Source organism: Myotis nattereri (genome assembly GCF_964212035.1).
Source record: "Myotis nattereri genome assembly, chromosome: 11".
Classification (NCBI taxonomy): Eukaryota; Metazoa; Chordata; class Mammalia; order Chiroptera; family Vespertilionidae; genus Myotis; species Myotis nattereri.
Genome location: NC_138086.1, coordinates 3,830,612 through 3,854,774, shown reverse-complemented (window position 1 = coordinate 3,854,774; position 24,163 = coordinate 3,830,612).

Below are 24,163 nucleotides of genomic sequence, written 5' to 3'. Positions count from 1 at the left end.
ACTGTGCTGCTATGAGTATTGGGGTGCGTACATTCTTTCTGATTGGTGTTTCTGGTTTCTTAGGATATACATTACTAGAAGTGGGATCACTGGGTCAAATGGCAGTTCCATATTTAATTTTTTTGAGGAAACTCCACACTATTTTCCATAGTGGCTGCACCAGTCTGCATTCCCACCAGCAGTGAACTTGGGTTCCTTTTTCTCCACATCCTCACCACTACTTATCACTTGTTGATTTGTTGATGGCAGCCATTCTGGCAGGTGTGAGGTGACACCTCATTGTCGTTTTAATTTGCATCTCTTGGAGGACCAGTGACACTGAGCATTTTTTCATGTGTTTCTTGGCCATGTGTGTGTCCTCCTTGGAGAAGTGTCTATTTAGCTCCTCTGCCCATTTTTTAATTGGGTTATTTGTCTTCCTGGTGTTAAGTTGTATGAGTACTTTATCTATTTTGGAAATTAACCCCTTATCAGATGTATCACTGGCAAATATGTTCTCCCATGCAGTGGGCTCCCTTTTCAATTTGATGCTGGTCTCTTTGGCTGTCCAGAAGCTTTTCATTTTGATGTCGTCCCACTTGTTTATTTTTTCCCCCATTGTTTCTCTTGCCCTAGGTCAGTGATGGCAAACCTATGACATGCATGTCAGAGGTGACATGCAAACTCGTTTTTTTGGTTGATTTTTCTTTGTTAAATGGCATTTAAATATATAAAATAAATATCAAAAATATAAGTCTTTGTTTTGCTATGGTTGCAAATATCAAAAAATATCAAAACGTCACTGCATGATTTTTGCTTTGATTCGTATTTTTAATGTTTACCTGGCTCTTTATAAGTTGTTTCTATTTCTGCATCGCTTGATGTCAGCTAGTCACTTAGACCAAGATTTGCACAAGCACTTCAAGACCATGAGGCGTCCACCTCGGCGAGTCGGTCTGGGTTTAGTTTGGGGAGAGCACTGACAGCCCAGGCGCTGCTCAGGACCTCTGCCTGGCATTGACCTTTCCCCAGGCCTTGTCATGTGTCCCCTCTGCACGTGTGTGGTTCCAGAGAGGAGCAGGAAGCTTATTCTGCCCTTCTGCGGGGCTCTTATTAGCTGGTTCTTTCTGCTAAACTTCTGGCTTGTTCACTGCTTCTCCCCATGGGGACCACACCCTGTATTGGCAGAGGTGAGGTTGCTCTCCATTCAGTCCCCACTGTGTCTGATTCCTGTATTAACTCCACATTAAATTCAGTCTATTTTCTCTTAAGACAAACCTGTTGCTTTCCATGGCCAGTCCTCCCCTTATAAGTAAACCTTACATGGTATCTGCACTTGGGGGGGGGGGGATTGCATTGGATCTATAGACTGTTTTGTGGACATTTTAATGATGTTGATTCTACCAATCCATGAACATAGTGTATTCTTCCACTTGATTACATCTTCCTCTAGTTTTCAACGTCCTGTAGTTTTCTGAGCACAGATCCTTTACCTCCTTGGTTAAGTTTATGCCTAAGTAACTTAATTTTTTTTGTTGCAATGGTAAATGGGGTTGTATTTTTAGTTTCTCTTTCTGGGAATCCATTATCCTATCTAATAAAAGAGAAACATGGTAATTAGCGTACGACCGCTACCCTTCCCATTGGCTAATCAGCGAGATATGCAAATTAACTGCCAGCCAAGATGGCGGCCGGCAGCCAGGCAGCTTGAAACTAACATGAGGCTTGCTTGCTTCAGTGATGGAGGACTCCAACGTTCCCCGCCTGCCTTGCTGGCCTCTGAGCCTGCAGTTTCAAACATTGTAACAAATATAGAAGCTAAACAAAACCCCAGAAACCTGCTTTCAGCGAGCCAGGATCTCAGAGCTGGAGTTATACATTCGATTATAGAACCAAAACAAACCAGATACCTGCTTTCAGGAGCAGAGGCCTAAGAGCTGGAGCCTCAGAGCTAAAGCTGGGCCAGAATAAAAAAAAGAAAAAGAAAAAAAGGAGCAGTTGGGAGCTTCTGTCACCCGCCAGTCTGAAAACAGCCCTCAGCCCCTCACCCAGGTTGGCCAGGCACCCCAGGGGGACCCCCACCCTGATCCAGGACACCCTTCAGGGCAAACCAGCAGGCCCCCACACGTGCACCAGGCCTCTATCCTATATAGTAAAAGGGTAATATGCCTCTCAGCACCGGGATCAGTGGAGCCGTGAGGCCTCCCAGCACCGGGATCAGCGTGACAGGGGGCAGCGCCCAAACCCCCTAATCGCCCTGCAGCTCTGTGTGTGACAGGGGGTGGGGCCACAACCTCCCTATTGGCCCTGCTCTGTTCATGACAGGGGAAGGCGCCCCAACCCCCTGATCAGCCCTGCTCTGTGTGTGATGGGGTAGAGCCATAACCTCCCCATCGGCCCTGCCCTGAGTGTGACAGTGGCGGCGACCCAACCCCCTGATCGGCCCTGCTCTGTGGGTGATAGAGGGCGACGTCCCAACCGCCCCCCACGGGCCCTGCTCTGTGTGTGACAGGGGGCGGTGCCCCAACCCCCTGATCCGCCCTGCTCTGTGTGTGACAGGGGGCGGTGCCCCAACCCCCTGACCCCAACCCCCTGATCTGCCGTGCTCTGTGTGTGACAGGGCCCGGTGCCCCAACTCCCCTATTGGCCCTACTCTGTGAGTGACAGCGGGGAGCTCCCCAACTCCCTGATCGGCCCTGCTCTGTGCATGAGAGGGGGAGCTCCCCAACCCCCTGATGGGCCCTGCTCTGTGCGTGACAGGGTATGGAGCCCCATACCCCCTGATAGGCCCTGCTCTGTGCGTGACAGGTGTGGCGCCACAACCTCCCCATCAACCCTGCCTTGAGTGTGACAGGGGGCAGTGCCCCAACCCCCCAATCAACGCTACCCTGAGCGTGACTGAGGGTGGCATCGCAACCTCCCATTCCGCCCTGCTCTGTGCATGACAGGGGTGGCTCCCCAACTCCCCAGTCGGCCCTGCTCTGAGACCGAGCAGGGGCTGCACCTAGGGATTGGGCCTGCCCTCTGCCACCCGGAAGCAGGCCTAAGCCAGCAGGTCGTTATCTCCCGAGTGATCCCAGACTGCGAGAGGGCACAGGCCGGGCTGAGGAACCCCCCTTCCCCCCAAGTGCACAAATTTTTGTGCACCGGGCCTCTAGTTAGTATATAAAAATGCAATTGATTTCTGAGTGTTAATCTTGTATCCTGCTACTTTGCCAAATCCATTTATTAAATCTAGTAGTTTTTTGGTGGAGTCTTTAGGGTTTTCTGTGTACAATATCATGTCATCTGCAAATAATAAGAGTTTTACTTCCTTCTTTCCAATTTGGATGCCTTTTTTGTTTTCCTCTTGTCAGCTCTCTGTGGCCAGGACTTCCAGTGCTATGCTGAATACGAGTGGTGAAAGCAGCCGTCCCTGCCTTGTTTTATCCTTAGAGGCAATGCTTTCAGTTTTGCCCACTGTGTGTGATGTTGGCTGTGGGTTTGCCATACACGGCCTCTATCATGCTGAGGCGTGGCTCCTCCAGTGGCGGTGCTTCTAACCTGCATCTCACCAGGTTATGCTTTTACTCCGTCTCCTCAGCTGTCTTCATCACTGCGTCACCAACCTAATACTAACCCTACATGGTGTGGGTTTGATCCCTGGTCAGGGAACGTACAAAGTCAACCAATGAATGTGCCAATAAGTAGAACAACAAATTGATCTCTTTTTCTGTCCACCCCCCACTTCCTCTCGCTCTAAAATCAATCAATCGATACATTTTAAAAATGTAAAATAGAGCAATAATAACAATGCACTGTAATGGAGGTCAGGTGAATGGTCTCTGGTAAGTTACCTTATTGTCCTGTCTGTACCGCATGGAGGCGCCAGACAAGGGGATGAGTCAGGCCCTTGGGCGGAACAGAGTGGGAGGGTGCCAGATTCCATCAGGCCACTCAGGACAGCGAGGAACTGAAAATGGATGGATTGTGTGTTTATGGAATTTTCCATTTGATATTTTTAAAATGTGGTTGAGCTCAGGTAACTCAACTCAAGAAAAAATCACAGAAAGCAAAGCCCGGGTAAGGGGGGACTCCTGTGGTATTGCGATAGACACCCAAGGACAGTGCTCCCCGAGGAGGAGAAAGGGAGGCGGCGAGGTAAGCTGAGTCACCGGCAATTCTTTAAGCCCAACGCCATTAACGCACTTTCACATGCTGGCGGCACCTGCCCTGACCCGCTGACCGAAGCCAGGACCGCAGGACACGTGGGACCGCCCCCGGCCCCGCAGGCAGCAGGCGTTTCTTCTGTGTACATGTCTTCGTAGCTCTTTGTTCCCAGGCTTGAAATTGCCTCGGTGAGCGCTTCCACCTCAGCAATCAGCAAACAGCAGGCACGGGGGCCGCCCACGGGAGCGGGCACTCACTCCCTCTCCGCCCTGGGGGCAGGCTGTCGCTGTGCCGCCTGGGAAACAGGGTGGACTCGGTTTCAGGGGGTTGCTATGTTGGGGACCCTGGACACCTGGCCAGCCTTCGCCCACATTTAAACGGGAAGTCTCGGCCTCCACACCCGATTCCAGCCATTTCCCTCTCCTTGTTAACCGAGTCTCACACAGTTGCACAGATGGCAGCCAAATAGTGTTTACTGAGCATGAACTGTGTGCCAGGCTCTGTGAAAGGACCTCAGATGCACCGATCATTAAATCCTCCCCCAGACCTTGTGGGGCAAGGGACAGTCTTCACGTTTAAACTCGAGAGAACCGGGTGCTGTGTGTTGAATTGCATCCCCCAAAAGAGATGCTGCCATCTTCACCCCAAGACCTAAGACTGTGACCTTATTTAGAAACAGGGTAGTTGCTGATGTAATCAGTTAAGCTGAACGTATCCTGGAGTCAGGTGGGCCCTTAGTCCAGTGTGACTGGAGTCCTTTGAAAAAGTGAGAAACTCGGCCCTGGCCAGGTGGCTCAGTTGGTTGGAGCATCATCCTGATGCACCAGGGCTGTAGGTTCGATCCCTGGTCAGGGCACATACAAGAGTTAACCAATGCGTGCATCAATAAGCGGAACAACAAATTGATGCTTCTCTTTCTCTCTCTCTCCCTTCTTCTCTCTCTAAAATCAATCAGTCCAGGATATTTTCCCATTGATTTTTAGAGCATGGAAGGGAAGGAGGGTTGGGGTGGGGGAAGAGAGAAACGTTGATGTGAGACACATGGATTGGTTGCCTCCCGCATGTGCCCTGCCCTGGGCTAGGGACCAAACCTGCAACCCAGGTGCGTGCCCTTGACCGGAATCGAACTTGCGACCCTTTGGTGTTCGGCCCGATGCTCTAACCACTGAGCACGCTGGCCAGGGCGTGTGTGGTTCTTTGTTAAGCAGCCCTGGGGACTGAGCACATGCAGCCTGAGGCAGTCCGGGGATGGTGAGGCCCGCAGGGTGCCGGAGGCGAGGAGAGTGCAGGAGGGTCGGCCTGCATTCACGGGAGCAAGCAGACTGGTCCCGAGTGTGGGAGCCCCAGGGACCTTTGGGAGCATCTGACCCAGCCCTGCCTTTACGATGAAGAAACTGAGGCACGGGCGGCTTGGCTCCCCAGGCGTCCCACGATGGGGGCCAGGACAGGACACAGGACTCCAGACTCCCCGTGCTGCCCCTGCTCCCTGGGACCTGCCGCGGGCTCTGTCCCGGGCCCCAGCCGCCTTCCGGGGCTACATTTGTCCTGCTGCCCCTGAGTCTGGCCTCTGTCCCCCGCCCCCACTGCCCGGCTGGGGGCCCCTTTCAGGGGGTCTGTGGGCTCTCAGGTTTCCAAGAAGAGGTGCACAGTCTCTCCCGTGGTTGACATCTTCCTCCGTATCGCCGTCTAGTTCTCTTCACACCGGAGACGTTGCCATTTTACTCGTCCATCTGACATCTGACCACTTTGCGTTTAAGCAGTAGAGCCCAGAGTGACAGTGGAGACCGTGCCCAGCACAGAGCTCAGTGGGGACTCGCGGGGGCGCCCTCCTCTCCCCCGAGGGCACACTCACTGCCCGCTCTGGCTCCGGCAGCCGTCTCGGGGCAGCGGGGCTCACCCTCGGCGCGCGCTGGGCATTCCAGGCTCTGCATTCCAGGCTCACCCGGCCTGCACCCACGCTGCCTCAGTGTCCTCCCGTGCAGGGGAGTGGCCGCACCTCAGACGGTCGCTGTGGGACAGACGGACATTTGCCAGGTGCTGGGACAGGAGGCCCAGCCCATGCGTTGAGGAAACAGATGAGCGACTGAGCAGTGCCGCCTCCCGGATGAGTGTGCTGGTCGGGGCTGTGCTCCCCAGGAAGGCGCTGTGCCTGCCCTGTGCTCCGTGCCGCCCGGCGCGTCGTGCCCCCTGCGTGGGAGAGTAAGGTGGGCAGCAGCGCCTCCACCTCCATGAGGACGCGCCCTGGGGTCGGCCTCGGCCCTGCCCACCGGCCAGAGCTCCCTCACGGCCGCCGGCCACAGGCTCTCTCTGGCCGAGGGACCTGCTGGCACTTGGGGGCTCTGTTACTCAGGACGATGGGGAGACAGGTCCTGGGGGACAAGTAGATTCAGCCAGAGTGTGAAGCACAAAGATGTCACTTCTGGAAGGTGAGGTTGGCCTCACGGGGGGAGCAGAGCTGAAGGGGGCGCTTTGTCCAGCCATCCCGGGACTCACGTCTCCCCGCTCCCCAGTGCAATTCCTCACCCGCAGAGCCCGTCCACAGTCAGCTCCCCGGCCACGAACAGCCACAGGCTGGGGTCTCCGCCCAGGGAGGCCCGAGAGCAGCCCATCTCCAGCTGGTCCTCACCGCGGCCCCATCCGTCTGCTTCTGGTCACACAACCTGCACCTCGTGGAGCCGGGGCTTGACCCCGGCCGACTCCACCCCAGGGCTGGCCCCTCAGCTTGGCCTGAAGAAACCTCAGCATAGCCTGGCCAGTTGCTCAGTGGTTAGAGCATCGGCCCTCGGACTGAAGGGTCCCAGGTTCAATTCCGGGTCAAGGGCAGGCACCTCGGTGGCAGGTTCATTCCCCGCCCCCCCCCCCGCCCCCCCAATCAGGGCGCGTGCGGGAGGCAACCAACCAGTGTATCTCCCTCCTGATCTCTCTCACTCCCTCTCTCCCTCCTCCCTCCCTCCTACTCTCCCTAAAAGTCAACGGAAAAAATATCCTCGGGTGAGGATTAAAAAAAGAAAAAAAGATTCATCAGCATAAACACCATTTACTGATTGACAGGCAGTGAGCAGCGGCTTCTAGGAGTTGGTCATGCTCCATTCAAATGCCCGGAACCTCCAGTCACAGCCGCACTCCTAATCACATTAGGGACCTCACGTGACCTCCACACCAGCCCCTTTCAAAGGGCAGGTCACGTGGGAAAGTCTGGAAACCGCCAAGGGCTTCACTGTGAGCTGCCAGCTCAGAAACGCTGCCAGGTGCCGGGTGGCGCTTCTGCCGCAGCCCAGTGGCCTCGGTGACGCTAAGGCAGCCTCACTGCCTCGCAGCCGCCCGAGGGCGCACGGGAGGGGAGGACCGGACCGGAGAGGCTCGGCTCCCTTCTGGGACAATTATCGCACGGAGAGGAGAGGGGTCCGGTCAGACTGGCCGCCGGCTGCACCCTGCCCTCACCCGCTGCCCGCCAGCCCAGGACCCACCCTCGTGGCGGGAAATGGCAGCGGAAGGTCCTTCCACGTGTGGCTGAAGCGCAGTATTAAACCAAAGAGCTGTGAAGAGCTGGGCTGCAACTGAACCCAATCCAGGTTTCCTGCCTCGGTTTCTCTCCGTGCAGCCTGGGGCCGGTGCAGGGGTCCCCATGTCGTGATGGAACCTCAAGCTCTAAGTCTCACGGTCCCCGCCGCCCCAGAATCAAGACCAGTCGCCTTCTCTCGATTCTTCCTTCTCTTTGTCCTCAAAAAGCAAAACATTTTTTAATGCTAATGGTGGTTACAGTTGTCCAAGCGGCAGATTTCCGCCCTGGGACAGGCCTGGGGCTCGAGGGCTGGCAGGCTCAGCTGGGCCATTGTCGCGTGGGGACACCAGCAGGCATTGTGGGCCCAGCCAGGCTCCTTGAATGACGGTTAAGTCCAGGAGGTGGTGTTTTTTACTCCCCTCTCCCCAGCTCTGCCACTGGGGTCACAGCTCCGCGACCAACTAAGTCACAGCCCCCACAGCCCAGAGAATTCCAACCCTGGTCCCGTACCCACTGCTCTCACAGACCAACCTCGCACACGACCCATCCCCTGCTCTCCTTGCCCACGGCCCCCTGGCACCAGAGGTTCAAGCCCTGCCCCGCCCTCAGCCGCCCCTTCCGTGCGGGGTCCTGCCTCTGCCCGCTGCCCAGACCTGCTCGCTTCGGGCCTGCGCACACGCGGCTCTGGGAAGACCTCCTGCTCCCGCAGCCGCAAAGCCCCACTCAGACCTGCCTTCGCGCCGGGCACATGCCAGGCAGTGCCGCCCATGCTTCCTGCACCTGGGACCGCGCTCACACACACATGACATGTCACCAGCCTCAGGCCCTGAAGGAAAAGCCTGCGTCACCTCGCATCTCCCCTGGCCGATGCTGCGGGCAAAACCTGAGTCTTTCCAGGAGGAAAGAGCATGTTAGAGTCTGAGTTCCAGGCTGAATCCCATCCCCCAATCCACAGTATTTGGAGATGGGTCTTCAAAGAGGCCCCTTAGGTAAAATGAGCTCATTAGGAGGCCCTGAGCCCATAGGACTGGGGTCCTTATAAGAAGAGGTGATGAGGACACCAGACACACCAGGGGACGACTGTGTGAGGATGCAGGGAGGGGACGCCTTCTACCCTCCAAAGACAGAGGCTCCGAAGGCAGCCAGCCTGCCCACACCTGGAGCGCGGACTTCCAGCCCCCACTGCCCCGTGCACTTTCCTCCCATCCCCACCCCCACACCCAGCAAAGACCGCCGGCCCTCAGGACGCCTTGTCCTCCTCTGTGCCATTGAGGACACTGGAGAAATCAGACCAGCCCTCTCTGTCCGCCACCGTCCCAGGGGCCACCCCTGAAGGCTCATTCACATGTCCCCACGGAGCCCTGACCTGCACTTCCACACATACCGCCTTCCTGAGCCCGGGTCTCTAGCAGCTGAGTGGAGAGGGGCGGCTGTCCCCCAATCCTCCCGCCAGGAGGGCCCGCCACCGGTTCGGCCACGCCCAGGCCGTCAGCACCCTAGTGCCTGTGCCCACAGGTGAAGCATATATGCACATACGGTCGGGTCGGTGCTGTGCTCCCAGCGCAGTGTCCCCTGCCACACCCCTGCAGGCCAGCTGCCACCGCCAGCCCAGGGCCCAGGAGGTTGGAAACCGGGCTGTTTTGAACATGTCAGCAGACAGGCGGATCAAAGGCTGAGCCCGGAGGCTGCTGTCAGCTCGGCAAGCTCATAACTTCATAGAGCCTCCCAGCTCCCGGAGCGGGGACCGCGAGGCAGGCGGGAGGGCGAGGGACGGGGAGCGGTCAGTGTGGGGCCGCAGCCCCAGACTGGAGGTGGGGGACCTGGGGACTCACCTGAGTCCCCTGCACTGCCGGCTGCTGGTCCTGACCCATGGGGACTGCTGTCCCCTCTGCACCATCATTCCTGGGGGAACCCAGTAGAGGCACCGAGACCCACAGGGCAGTCAGAACTCATCCAGGGAGGAGCGGGAACCAGAGTGCCTCGTCACGTCACCTCACCTTGGGAGCAAGGAAGAGTGGAAAAGCGCTGGGGCTGGGGCTGGGGGCCGGGGCGCACGGTAGGTCAGGGATTGCCATCAGCTAGAGCCAGGTGAACGCGTGTGAGTGTGTGTGAGTGTATCAGCATGTATGTGAGAGTGTCAGTGTTCGAGGATGTGTCAACATGTGTGTGAGTGTGTGTCAGCATGTGTTTGCGTGTGTCGGCATGTATGTGAGAGTATCAGCATGTATGAGTGTGTGATTATATGTCAGCATGTGTGTGTCAGCGTGTATGGGTGTGTGTCAGCGTGTATGAGTGTGAGTGTGTGTGAGTGTTAGTTTGTGCTAGTGTATAAGTGCATGAGTGTGAGTGTGTGCTGGTGTGTGAGGGGGAGTCCTTGCTTAGGAATGGCCTCCTCTAATGAGAGTTCCTGTCTCCCCTGGGCCAGGGGCTGCTGGGCGCAGGAGGACCCCGCAGCCATGGAGAGGGTGGCTCTGCTCTCTCTGCATCCTGCCCTGACCACTAAGCCTTGGACCTGGATGAAGGGCAGTGGTTACTTGACTCTCCACACTTTCAAATACCCCTCACCTGCATCTCATCAGCCTTGTCTAGATGCACAGGTGCATCACTTCTCGGCCTTTTGGCTAAGATTAAGTGTAGATGCACAGGTGCCCCCAGAGATGGCCAGGGCTCCAGCATCCACACTGCCCTCCACCAGGGACCCCAGGGTCGCACCTGGGACTCCCTGCAGCCCTGTGAGGTCTGGATGGCGGCTTCTGTTCTAGTGGCCCTGAGAGAACGCACAGCCTGGGAGGCACAGAGCACTGAGACCCTGCCCACCACCTGGCCAGGGGGTCCCCAGAGTGGCGCATACAGAGGAAATTGCTCAGATAGCCTCTCTCCTTGGACCCGCCTGCAACAGAGGCTGGAGAGACAAGAAATGGGTAACCCCACAGGCACCCCCTGTTCTAGGGGAAGGCGGGAATCTGAACCATCTCACCTGAGTCCTTCCACTCTTTGGAATGACACAGAACAGAAAACTCCTCCCTGCACCTCCAAATCCTGGGGAGAGGCAAAGGCAACTGGTCTGGGCTTTAAGATCCATGTTCTATGCGTTTCCAGTTCCTGCTGTGACACATTCCTGGCCCAAAATAATGCAAACATAAAAACTCTTTATTGTTGAGAGTATTACAGACAGGCCTCCCCTCCACCCTATTGTCTGTGCCCATGGGTAGTGCATATCCTATCTAATAAAGAGGGAATATGCAAATTGACCATCACACAGTCACAAAGGTGGCAGTGCCCACAGCAGAGATGGGGTTTCCATAACACAAGATGGCTGCACCCACAGCGGAGGCTGAGTTCCTGTAACGAGCCTTAACGAGCAATCAGCAGGGACCTGAGGCTGCGTGGCACTGGGACAGGGCAGGGGACCTGAGGCTGCGCTCCCCGACTGGTAGGGCTTGACAGGGGGACCTCAGGCCATGCCCCCTGCCCTGGTGCAGAGCTGAGGGACCTCAGGCCGTGCCCCCCACCCCAGCACTGGGCTGGGGGACATGAGGGCGCACTGGGAGACCTGAGGCTGCGCCCCCTGCCTGGCAGGACTTGACAAGGGTGGGGCCGGCTGGGTCTGGGTCTTGTGCAATGGGTGGGGTCTTGACTCTGGATCCCACAGTACACCCCAGACTCTGAGGAGAGGAAGATTTTCATATACATTTTACTAATTTTCTTTCATCTCTGACACTTCTATTATAGAGAAAGGGCAAATAGCAATCTACACTAATTAAAGAGAAACATGCAAATTGGTGTCACTCCGCTATGCCCACCAACCAATCAGAGCGACTATGCAAATTAACCCAATAAAGAGGGCAGTTAATTTGCATACGCAGGTGTGGAGCAAAGACTGAAGACAACATAGAAGGAAGCCAAGTGCTGCAGAAGAAAGCGGGGCGGCGGAGGCGGGAGGGACGCAAGCGGGCGGTGGAGGTGGAGCGAAGCCCACCTTGGCAGGTTTTGCTCACTTCTCTGCTTTGCTCCGGCTGCAGGAAACCCTATTCTTGCAGGAATCTTCCTGCAAAGGGCCTCTAGTATTAAAATATTTCCTCTAATTAATCACCTTTTAATGTGCATGAATTTTGTGCACAAGGCCACTAGTATGCATATAAGATCTTTGTTTAACCTCTTCCCAACCCCCAGCCCTCCTTCCCTCTGAGATTGGTCAGTCTGTTCCATGTTTCCATGCCTCTGGTTCTATTTTATTCATCAGTTTATTTTGTTCATTAGATTTCTTGTTCGTTTATTTTGATCTTTAGATTCAATTGTTGATAGATATGTATTTATTGCCATTTTCTTGTTCATACTAGAGGCCCAGTGCACAAAATGTGTGCACAGGGGGTGTCCCTCAGCCTGTCCTGCACCCTCTCCAATCTGGTATCCCTAGAGGGATGTCCAACTGTGGGATCAGGCCTAAACCGGCAGTTGGACATCCCTCACACAATCCAGGACTGCTGGCTCCTAACTACGTGCCTGCCTGCCTGATTGCCCCTAACCGCTTCTGCCTTCTAGCCTGATTGCCCCCAACTTTTCTCCCCTGCTGGCCTGATGGCCCCCAACTGCCCTCCCCTGCAGGCCTGATCACCCACAACTGCCCTCCCCTGCCAGCCTGTTCACCCCCAACTGGCCTCCCCTGCTGGCCATCTTGTGGTGGCCATCTTGTGATGATGTCACACAAGGAAGTGATGCCCCCTAGGCTTTTATTATATAGGATTTTTCTTTCTTCTTCTCTTCTTCTTTTTCCTCCTCCTCCTCTTCCTCTTCTTCTTCCTCTTCCTCCTCCTCCTCCTCCTCCTCCTCCTCCTCCTCCTCCTCCTCTTCCTCTTATTCTTCCTCTTACTCTTCTTAAAAAATACCCTTCAACATCTCATGTAATACTGGTTTGGTGGTGATGACTCCGGTAGCTTTTTCTTGTCTGTGAAGCTCTTTATCTGACCTTCAATTCTAAATGATAGCTTTGCTGGGTAGAGTCATCTTGGTTGTAGGTCCTTGCTATTCATTTATTTGAATACTTCTTGCCACTCCCTTCTGGCCTGCAAAGTTTCTGCTGAGAAATCAACTGACAATCATATGGGCACTCCCTTGTAGGTAACTAACTGCTTTTCTCTTGCTGCCTTTAAGATTCTCTCTTGTCTTTAAGCCTTGGCATTTTAATTATAATGTTCCTTGGTGTGGGCCTTTTTGGGTTCCTCTTATTTGGGGTTCTCTGCGCTTCCTGGACTTGTAAGTTTACTTCTTTCACCAGGTAGAGGAGGTTTTGTATCATTATTTTTTCGAATAGTTTTTCAATATCCTGTGCTCTTTCTTCTCCTTCTGGCACCCCATAATGTGAATGTTGGTATGCTTGAAGTTATCCAAGAAGCTCCTTACACTATCTGCATATTCATGGATTCTTTTTTCTTTTTGCTGTTCTGATTGGGTGCTTTTTGCTTCCTCATTTCAAATTGTTGAATTGATTCTTGGAATCCTCTACTCTACTGTTGATTCCCTGTAAATTATTCTTTATTTCAGGTGTATGCCTAATTTCTGACTAGTCTTTTTTCATGTTTTTGAAATTCTCAGTAGAATTCTTGTAAGCCTCATAAGTCCCTTGAAGCTCTCATTAAGTCCCTTGAGTAACCTTATAATCATTTTTTTGAACTCTGTATCCAGTAGTTGGCTTGCTTCCATTTCTTTCCTTTATGACATGTTTCTTTGTCTCCACATTTGGGCTGCTTCCCTGAGTTGTTTCCATGAATTAGGTAGAGCTTCTATGTCTCCTGAAATTGATAGAGTGGCTTTGTTTAGTAGGTGTCCTGTAGGGCCCAGTGGCTCAGCCTCCCATCACCTGAGTTGGGCCCTCTAGGTGCACCCCTGTGTGGGTGTGTGCAGTCTTGTTGTAGTTGAGCCTTGATTGCTATTGGCATCTCTGGGAGGAATTGACCTCTAGGCCAATTGGCTGTGAGGACCAGTTGCAACTACAGCAGAAGAGCTGCTGTGCAGAAGACACTCTTATAGAGAAGGACTTGCTTCAGTGGGGCTTTGGTTCTCACTGAGTCTGCCCCTTTAGTGTGTTGCTTGTGGATGTATAGAGCTGTAATCTGGTGTGGTCTGAAGCTGTTCCCTGGATATACTGGCTCTGGGGCCTCCTGGGAGGTGCAAAGTCAGCCACTGTCTGGGGCTACCCAGCAGGAGCTATAGAGGGATCTGCAGATGGCTGTTATTTGCTATTTGTATTGGGCTTAGAGGTACTCAGGCAAGGCTCTGCTGTGAAGCAAGAAAGGTTGGTTCTAGTGCTGGGTCTTGGGCCTCTTACTGATAGATTTTGGGCATGGTGACACCAGCTGCTGCTTGTTTGAAAGATTTTAGAAAAGTCTGAAGCCTCAGCCAGGACAGGCCATGCATATGGAAAAGCTGCCACAAACAGCTTGTGTGGGGCTGCAAATTGGCTGGGGCAGGGTCTCATGGAATCACCAGAGCAGAGCAAACAGTGTGAACCAGGCTGATGGAAACTCAGATATGGCTGGCAGTCAGGTCTGTGATGGGGAGGTCCCAGTCCAGGAACAATGACCCCTGTGAGCACCCACTGTCTGGGAGAAAGCTGCCCCTGAGATCCTGACCTGATGCCAGACAAACCAGTTCCTCCCCATAAGTCCCAGGATCCCCCAAAGCTGTCTCCCAGTGCAGGAGCTCAGAGGAAGTGTGATCATGTAAGAACTGCCTGGGACTACAGCAGCCTCTGTGTCACTCAGCCACAATCCACACTGGTTTTTACAGCCTGAAGTTACAGGAACTTCTCTTCCCAGCTCTGGAACCCTGGGCTGGAGGTCTGGTGTGAGGCTGGAACCCCTTGCTTTTTCACAAGAGGCCTCTTCAACCAAAATATCCCTCCTGATTTAAAACTGCCACATGTGGGTGTCAGGCCAGCCCATTCCACGCCTCCGCCTCTCCTACCAGTCTCAATGTGCTTTCTTCTTCACTTCTCTAGTTGTAGGACATCCATTCAGCCAGCTTTCAAGTGGTTCTGAATGATGGTTGTTCTGTATTTTAGTTGTAATTTTGATGTGGTTGTGGGAGGTGGCAAGTATGGGTGGTTACCTATGCCACCATCTTGGTTCCTATTCAACAATGCAAACTTTTTATCTACGGTTCTGCATGTCAGAAGTCAAAGTGGGCCAAAGTCAAGTGTTGGCCAGGCTGACTCCCTGTGGAGGCTCCAAGGGAGAATCAGTCCTTGGCCTTTTCCAGCTTCTAGAGGTGCCCCTCCTCCGCTTTCAAAGCCAGCACCTGCGCATCCCTCCGACTTTGACCTCTGTTCTTGGTTCCCTAGTGACAGATGGGACCCACTGGGTAACGCAGGGCTCTCTTCCATTCAAGGTCCTTAGTCACATCTGCCAAAGCTCCCTTGCCACCTAAGGTGACACAGCCATGGGTCTGGGGGCCAGGCTTTTAACATCTACGGGCACCATTCTGCCAACCACCTCCAGTCGTGCAGGCCCCAGAGACCCCCAAGCCAGGTCTCCACATCTCAGATGCAATCCTTGTTTCACTGAGTCACACCTTGACCCTGGAAGCTATGCCATTTGCAGAGGAGGGCTGCAAGGGCACTGTCCCCACACTGGAGAACCTCAGCACCCCGAGGCAGACCCCAGTGTGGACATGTGGCCAAGAACAGAAAGCTGGGACAGGGTGCACTCCATGCCACTGGACTGGAGGCACCCCAAGACAGACCCCAGTGTGGACATGGGGTACACCCCATGTTGCTGGACTGGAGGCACAGGAGAGCCCCTGAGGAGCGGTGTTTGAGTCAAGCCAAAGCAGGGGAGACAGGCATTTGGGCCCTACTCTAAGTCCCGGCGGGTGAGAGGGCATGGGTGCTCAGGAGCCTACTGCCTCCCACAGCAGCCTCATCTCCAGGCAGGGGTGTAAGAAAGAAGCCCCAGGTGTGGCCCCAGGAGAAGGGGATCCCCTCCCAGGTAGGAGCCAGATGAAGTCAGGGATTGTAACCGATTTACGATGTTCATTCATTCCACAAATATTAGTGAGTGCCAACCGGCTGCCAGCCCTGCACCGGGGTGCAGTCTGCCCTTGCTGGCTCAATGGATGAACTGATAAACAATATGTCATTATGTACTTTTTAAAGAACTCAGTCTTGTTAATGATTTTGGTATTTGTTCATTCATTCACTCCTATGACAGACATTTCCTAGGGACCTTCTCTATTCTGGGCACTATGAACATAGCAGTGAATAAAAAAACAGTCTGCCCAGGCTTGAATTCCATGACCACATGGGTGAGAATAGCCAGTGTTCTCTTGTTCTTTTTGCAGCAACCACAGGTACGAATCTATGCCTGCCTTGGAAATTAAAAAACCCAACAGCAGATTAGCTCCAGAGAATAACCACCAATCATGGGTGAAGCTGAGTCTCAAATGGATGCAAATGCTTAGAAATAAATGAAAGCATAGCATGCTCTCCCTCCTCCTACACCTGAAAGGTCTGTGCTTTGAAGACGCCGATGCATCCTGAATTGTAAAATGCTGGTTTCGGTGTTTAGCACGTGCTGGTTCTATGCTGTGTCTGGGTCTTTATTCTCATGTAACGATACTTTAAAAACCCTGCACTGAGGGGATTCTGTAATGAAAAGTCACTGTGTCCTAGTAAAGTGAACGAACATGGAGGGAAGCCCAATACCACATGAAAGGACAGGTGTGTCTGCCCCCGGGCCCTGCCACTCCTCCCAGGAAGGCGGAGCACTCAGCCCTCCTCTGTCGGGGCCCTTGGGGATGGGCCTGGGAGCAGGCAGTGGGATTTATTCCAGCAGGAGAGGAAACGGAGACTTCCATACTTGGTCGTCACTCATAGCTCCAAGGCCAGGAGTCAGAATCCATCCTAAGGTTGGTGGTGATGGAACCACACAACGTATGTCCCTCCCGGCCAACCCCATACATGTCGTCCTTCCTGACATAGCTGCATGACGAGTGGGCCTTTGGATGGGCCACTGTGTCTGCAACAGCCTGTCAGTATAGCACCCACTGGTCGCCTGTGCACGTGTCCTCAGGTGCCTATGCCTCTGCTTCTATAGGGTAACTTACCTATAGTGGGGTTCTGCCTCGAGGGCGGGTGTGCTTTGTTAAAAGGGCCAGATCACTTCCCTGAAAACCATGAGACATGGGCCCCAGATATGGGGGGGCGGGGGAGGGGCGGGACCCAGTCTCCACATGCTCACCAGACACCAATGGTGTTCTTTCTTCTTTTCTAAACCTTCAGTACAGAAAATCTCAACATACACCTAAGTCCAGAGATTAGAACAATGAGTCCACCTATCTGCCATTTGGGGTTGGAATATATTTAGAACAAATCCCAGGCATTAAGGTGTTTTCCCCATATACGTCCTCAGACATTTCTTTAAAAACAAACAAACAAAAAAAACCCCTTTATTGTTGAGAGTATTACAGATGTCCCTCCTTTTGTTCTCCCATCGCCCCACTCCAGGCCTACACCATCCTATTGTCTGTGTCCATAGGTAATGCATATTATATGCATATAAATTCTTTGGTTTATCTCCCCACCATTCCCTCGGAAATTCCTCAGTCTGTTCCTTGTTTCTATGCCTCTGGTTCTATTTTTTTTCATCTGTTTATATTGTTCATTAGATTCCTTGTTCATTTATTTGGATTTTTAGATTTAATTGTTGAAAAATATGCATTTATTGTCATTTTATTGTACATATTTTTATCTTTTCTTCTTCTTCTTCTTCTTCTTCTTCTTCTTCTTCTTCTTCTTCTTCTTCTTCTTCATCTTCTTCATCTTCTTCTTCACCCTTCAACTTTCATTTGTTCTAAATACTGGTTTGGTGGTAATGAACTCCTTTAACTTTTCCTTGTCTGGGAAACTCTTTATCTGACCTTCAATTCTAAATGATAGCTTTGCTGGGTAGAGTCATCTTGGTTGTAGGTCTTTGCTATTCATCACTTTGAATATTTCTTGCCACTCCCTCCTGGCTTGAAAAGTTTCTGTTGAGAAATCAGCTGATGGTCGTATGGGCACTCCCTTATAGGTAACTAACTGCTTTTCTCTTGCTGCTTTTAAGATTTTCTCTTTGTCTTTAACCTTTGGCATTTTAATTATGATGTGCTTTGGTGTGGGCTTTTTTTGGTTCATCTTTGGGACTCTCTGTGCTTCCTGGATCTGTATGTCTATTTCTTTCACCAGGTAGGGGAAGTTTTCTGACATTATTTTTTCAAAAGGTTTTCAATTTCTTGCTCCCTCTCTTCTCCTTCAGGTACCCCCATAATGTGAATATTGTCTCAAAGGGTCCTTACACTATTTTCATAATTTTGTATTCTTTTCTCTTTTTTGCTCTTCTGATCATGTATATTTTGCTTCCTCATATTCCAAATCATTGATTTGATTCTCAGCATTCTCTACTCTATTGTTGAATCCCTGTAAATTATTCTTTATTTCAGTTACTGTATGCTTAATTTCTGACTAGTCATTTTTCATGTCTTTGACATTCTCACTAAGATTCTTGTAAGTCTCACTAACTCCCTTGAAGCTCTCATTAAGTCCCTTGAAGCACTCTTTTAGGTCCTTTAGCAACCTTATAACCATTGTTTTGAACTCTATATCCAGTAGTTTGCTTGCTTCCTTTGTGTCATGTTTCTTTGTGTCCACATTTTGGCTGCTTCCCTGTGTTTGTTCCTATGTATTAGGTAGAGCTTCTATGTCCCCTGGAATTGGTAGAGTGGCCTTGTGTAGTAGGTGTCCTGTAGGACCCAGTGGCTCAGCCTTCCAGTCACCTGAGCTGGGTACTCCAGGTGCACCCCTATGTGAGCTGTGTACTCTGTCCTATTGTAGTTGAGCCTTGATTTATGTTGTTGTTAGTGGGAGAGATTGACCCCTAGGCCAATTGGCTGTGAAGATTGGTTGCAACTACAGTGGAAGAGCTGCTGTGCAGGAGACACCCCTATGGAGCAGGAATTGCTTCAGTGGGTCTTTGGTGCTCACCAAGTCTACCCTTTAAGTGTGTTACTCGTGGAGGTGGTAGAGTTGTAATTCAGCATGGTTGAAGTTGACCACAGGGTGCACTGGCTCTGGGGCCTCCCAGGAGGTGCAAAGTCAGTCTCTGCCTGTTCAGTTGGTCCCTGCCTGGGGCCATCCAGTATGAGCTACATAGCAACCTGCAGATGGCTGCTACTTGTGTTGAGCTTGGAGGTGCCCAGGGGAGGCCAAGCTATGAACCATGGTGGGCTGCTACTAGTACCAGGCCTGGAGCCACTTATTGAGAGGTACAGGGCATGCTGATGCCAGCTGATGCTTGTTTGAGAGATTTTAGTCAAAAGATGAGGCAAGAGAGGGCAGTTGTATGAAAAAGCCACTGGAAATAGTTTGGATGAGCCTGCAAGTAGGAAGAGGTGAGATCTCAGGGAATCACTAGGGTAAGGCAAAAAGTGTGAGCCAGGTTAATGTAGATTCAGATATGGTGCAGGAGAGCTCAGCAAAGGAACACTGGCCTCTGCCAACTCTTGCCCTGATTCCAGACAAGTTAATTCCTCCCCAAATGTCCCAGGTTCCTTTCACACTGCTGCCCCAGCACTGGAGCTCAGAGGGAATGAGTCTGAATAAGTCCATGCCTGGGCCCTTTAAGAGGAACTGCCTGGGACTCCTGCAGCACCCCCTCCCCTGCCCCTGTGTCACTCAGCCACAATTCCCACTGGTTTTTACAGCCACAAATTGTGGGGACTTCTCTGGTATTGGCACCATGGCTGGGGGCCGGGACCCCTTGCTCTTCAGGGAAACCTCCACAGCCAAGATACCCCTCTACATGTGGGTGTGGGACCAATGGGTTCTGAAATTCTGCCCTGCATCTCCTCCCCTCCTACCAGTCTCAATTTGCTTCTTCTTTAATTCCCTAGTTGTAGGACTTCCATTCAGCTAGATTTTGGGTAGTTTTGAATGATGATTTTTCCATATTTTAGTTGTAATTTTGATGTGGTTGTGGGAGGCTGCAAGTCCCAAGGTCACCTATGCTGCCTTCTTGACTGGCAAGATGTCCATCCTCATGCATTTCTCATAGAAAAGGACTTTTTCAGCAACATAACTACTATTCATAAAGTAATGTTAATTCTTCATATCAGCAAGTGCAGTACTACTGTCCTTACCAATTTGCAGTCAGTTAGGTGAAACAGTGTCTCTTTATTGTCTGTCTGTGATTATGGGGGTAGGGGTGGGAGTGTGGATCTCCCCACCTGTTGGCTTTGACCCAATTTCCTCTTATGTGAAATTACCTGTGTAGATCCTTCCCTTGGATTTTCCTATCGTTTTCCTCTTGTTGATACATAGGCACTCTTCGTATACAGAGGCTGGTTAGTATATTTATGTGCATGCTGAGGAGAGGAGAGGCCTCTGTGGTCCCTCCTCAGCACCTATTCAGGACTCTCCTCCCTGCTGCATGGTGCCCAGCCTTCCTGCAGGAACCAGCGTGGGCTCAGCAGGTGGTACCCATCTGTTAGTGATGTTGACAGAGGGAGGAAGGGAAGTCCTGCCCAGCAGCAGGCCCTCTCTGTGCAGCCCAGGGAGCAAGAATCATAACTGCTCCTGCTGCCCCTGGCCCTCCCCTCCCTCCAACCCACCCCCCTGTTTGCTGGGGCTTAGAGCTTTGTGGCGTGTGTATGCACACATAAGATCATTTCTGCTCAGAAATCACTCCCCAGTCTGCCAAGCCTCCCTAGGTACTGACCCCACCCCATTCCTAGGCTTTCCCATCTCTCTCCCATCTTTGCTGTAAAACACCCCTCCTCTTAAATTTGACTTCCTCAGCCCAGTGTCTTCTTACAACAGAGACCTGGGCCGCTGGCTGCTCTGCTGAGGTGGTGTTTGCAGCACCTGGGACACAGTTGGAAGCCGGGTGGGAGGGGCGCCAAGCAGAGACACAGCCAGAGCTTCAGGGCAGAGTGGCCTGTGAGAGCTGCTGATGGGGGGGCCTTTTGTACCCCGACACCCCGGTCACTGGCCGTGGCCACCTTGGGAAAGGTGTGCAGCTGAGGCCAGCCTTGGAGGAGGTGACAGCTGGAGGAGGTGACAGGTGGAGATGTCTGCTGGCTGTCCTCCGGCAGCCCGGCAGCAGGCCCTCCCTGGACCGGGGCTGCTGGGCATCTCCTTGCCAGGCTCACCCAGGAGGCCTCTGCTGGGACCAGGCCATTTTGTGAACTCTCCACAATTAGCTCTTTCCTCCTCCAAGGAGCGAGTCTGGGCTGACACTGCTTGCCTGACCTTGGGCACCTGGAGAGTCACCGGAGCCCTCCGCTCCCCTCTTGGAAGGGTGTGTGGCCTCCTCCCGCCCACCGTGGGCTGTGGAGTAAATGCCTACTGCTCAGTAGGGTTTGCAAACTCTGAATTTTATGTCGCACACGGGCTGTGTTAGAAACTAGCGATGGCTTGAGGCTGCTTCTTCTCCAGGCTCTGCCGAGCATGCTGTGGCTGGCAGTCCTTTAATTTATCTTGGTTGGAATTTCCTCCTCTGAACTGGACGGGTCACCTCAATGGTCCTAGAGCAGCAATTTTCAACCTCTTCGTCTCTTGGCACACATAAACTAATTACTAAAATTCTTCAGCACACCAACAAATACATTGTTTTTTGCCACAGCACACGAGGTTGCAAATCGCTGTCCCAGAGGGTCACTCAGCCTCTCCATTTGCAGAGGACAAGGAAACCCTGTCTTTCAAGGCAGAGTGAGGGGAGAGGTCCTACAGGCATCATCGTCTGCAAGGCCCGGGACTCCATGCACACACACATACACAATGCACCCTTACACACACACACACACACACACACAATGCACCCTTACACACACACACACACAATGCACCCTTACACACACACACACACAGACACACACAATGCACCCTTACACACACACACACACACACACAATGCACCCTTACACACACACATACAATGCACCCTTACACACACACACACACACAATGCACCCTTACACACACACACACACAATGCACCCTTACACACACACACACACACACACAATGCACCCTTACACACACACATACATGCAACCACTCACACAGGCACACCCACATATGCATGCACGGGCAACCATGCACCCACATGCGCACACACACAATGCACCCATACACACACACACACACACACACACGTGTGTGCGCACGCGCATGTGCACACGCCATAAATCTCCAAGCTCCAAACAGGCAGAGTAACTCAACCGGAAGGGGCGGCACATTCAGACACCAGTCTCGCACAGGCACGCGCTCAGCACAGGGCGGCCGGAGGCCTGGGCAGTGGGATCCCCATCTGGGGCGTCTTAGCTGGGTCTCCAGCAGCTCAGCACAGGGCTATTTGTTCGGGAATTTTATTGCATTTTGAAGAAGATGCCTTTTTCCTGTGAAGCCTCCGGTCTCAGAAATACCAGGGCTCAGGACTGGAGCCCAGACCAGCCACACACCTGACCAGCAGCCTGGCCGCCTCAGAGCAGATGGATTTATCTAAGCTGCGCACTGGGAGCCGGGAGCCGACCGGAGAGGGCGGGAGCATTAGCAGCCCAGGCGGGAGCTGCCCTGCAGGAAACCGGGCCAAGGGAGGCTTTGAAGAAATCTCTGCTGACAGACAGACCCCTGTTTCAGGGGAGCCCTGCAGAGCCGGATCGCTTCAGAGGCTGCGCAGCCCATGGCCTCTCCTCAGAGACCCGCAGCCTGGGGGGGAGGGGGGTGTGGACGTGGGTGCCCCCCACTCCAACCTGCTTCGGGTAAGAGGGTAAGAGCGGTGAGTGTCCTGATTCCAGAACCCTAAACTCAAAGGTCTATGCAGGGCCTGTGCCTGTCAGTGTGTGGGGCCTCGCCCCCTGCACAGGGGCCATCCCTCATCCTGTCTCCAGCAGCCTCCTGGTTACACAGAGCTTCCCTACGTAATCCATCCGTAATCCATCCGAGGACCACGTCCCTGACCTGCGGCCCAGCCCTCGTGGCTCCGGCAGCTCCTCAGCCTCACGACACCACACCTTCCCAGCCAGGTGCTCTGCCCACTTCTGCCAGTGGCCCTGCCAACCCTTTCACTTGGGTCGAAATCGAGGTTTTCTGGATGCCTCTCGGCTGCCCCAATCCCAGATCACGTCGACTGTGGCTGAACGTCTGTCCCCTCAACTGTTCTTTTGCTGAATCCTAACCCCAAGGTGATGTTAGGAGGCAGCCGAGGGGAGGTGATGAGGTCATGAGGGCGAGCCCCATGGATGGAATGTGTCTCCTTACAAAAGGCCCCCAGATGGTGCCCTGCCCCCCACCAGTGAGGACCCAGTGAGGAGACAGCCTGCAGCCCTGGGGCAGCCGCACCAGAACCAGCGCTGCCCGCACCTGGCCTCGGCCTCCAGCCTCCGGATGGAGAAGAACTCTCTCCTTTGTGAGCCCGGGTGTTCGGTGTCTGGGAGCAGCTGGAGGGCAGAGGAAGGCACCACGGGTCCTGCCCCCAGCCCCCCCGGCCTGCCAGGCGCCCGGGGCCCCGGGTGGGTGTGCCAGGGGGAGGGGGAGGCTGCACACTAAACCCATCATGCTTTCCGTGGGCGCCAGGAAATCGCTCTGTTTAGCTTCCAGTGGCTTCGAGGAGGAGGAGGAGGAGGAGGAGGAGGAGGAGGAGGAGGAGGAGAAGGAGGAGGAGGAGGAGGAGGAGGAGGAGGAGGAGGAGTCACAGCCCTTGGGGTCTTCAGCTGAAAGCTAGAGGGACCGTGTGAGTCCACTCCCTGGTTGTGTGGCAAAGCCAAGTAAGTGACAATTCCCTCGTTTATAAATTGAGAACAACAGTAGAGTAGTGCTGAGGGCCCTGACTCTGCAGTTGGCAGCCCCCCCAACCCCCGCAGACCCCGTCACCCCCCACCTCTGGCAGCCCCTGGCCCCCAGGTCATCCTGAACCCCCTCCCCCACGTCTCCCTGCGGCTCCTTTTGTGTGTGCACCTACAGGGCCTGCTTGAGCCGGATCACAGCCAACCAGCAGGTGCCTCCGTGCCCAAGACCAAAGTTAATTAAATTTAAAGCTTCAGGTGCTGTAATACAAATTAGGTCTCGGCTCCAGCCATTTACGTCCCCAAACCTTAACAGGACGTTTACCTCGGATGTGTTATCTCTGAGGACAATAACACACCCCCGGAAACCGGGACCAAGTGTCTGAGAGGTGACCGCGGACTCGCGCTGGGAACTAGGTCAGAGCGAGGGGCGACCTCCGCGGCAGCTGCATTATTCATGCCGCGTGCGCTCGCGGCTGCTTTCCACTAGACAAGTGAGCGCTGGTTTGGAAGGTCATTAACACCAGGAAAAATGCAAATAACTCTCCTCCTTTTTAATTGTCGCAGCCACCTCGCCACCACCTGGGAATGAGGAGGAAGCGGCCCCCTCCCTGGTGGGGCGGCAGGGACAGCTCCCACCGCCAGAGCGCCCCCGCCCCCCGTGATGGGAGAAGGTTCCCGGGGGCGGGCGCCCCCACGGAGACGGCTGGGTGGGTG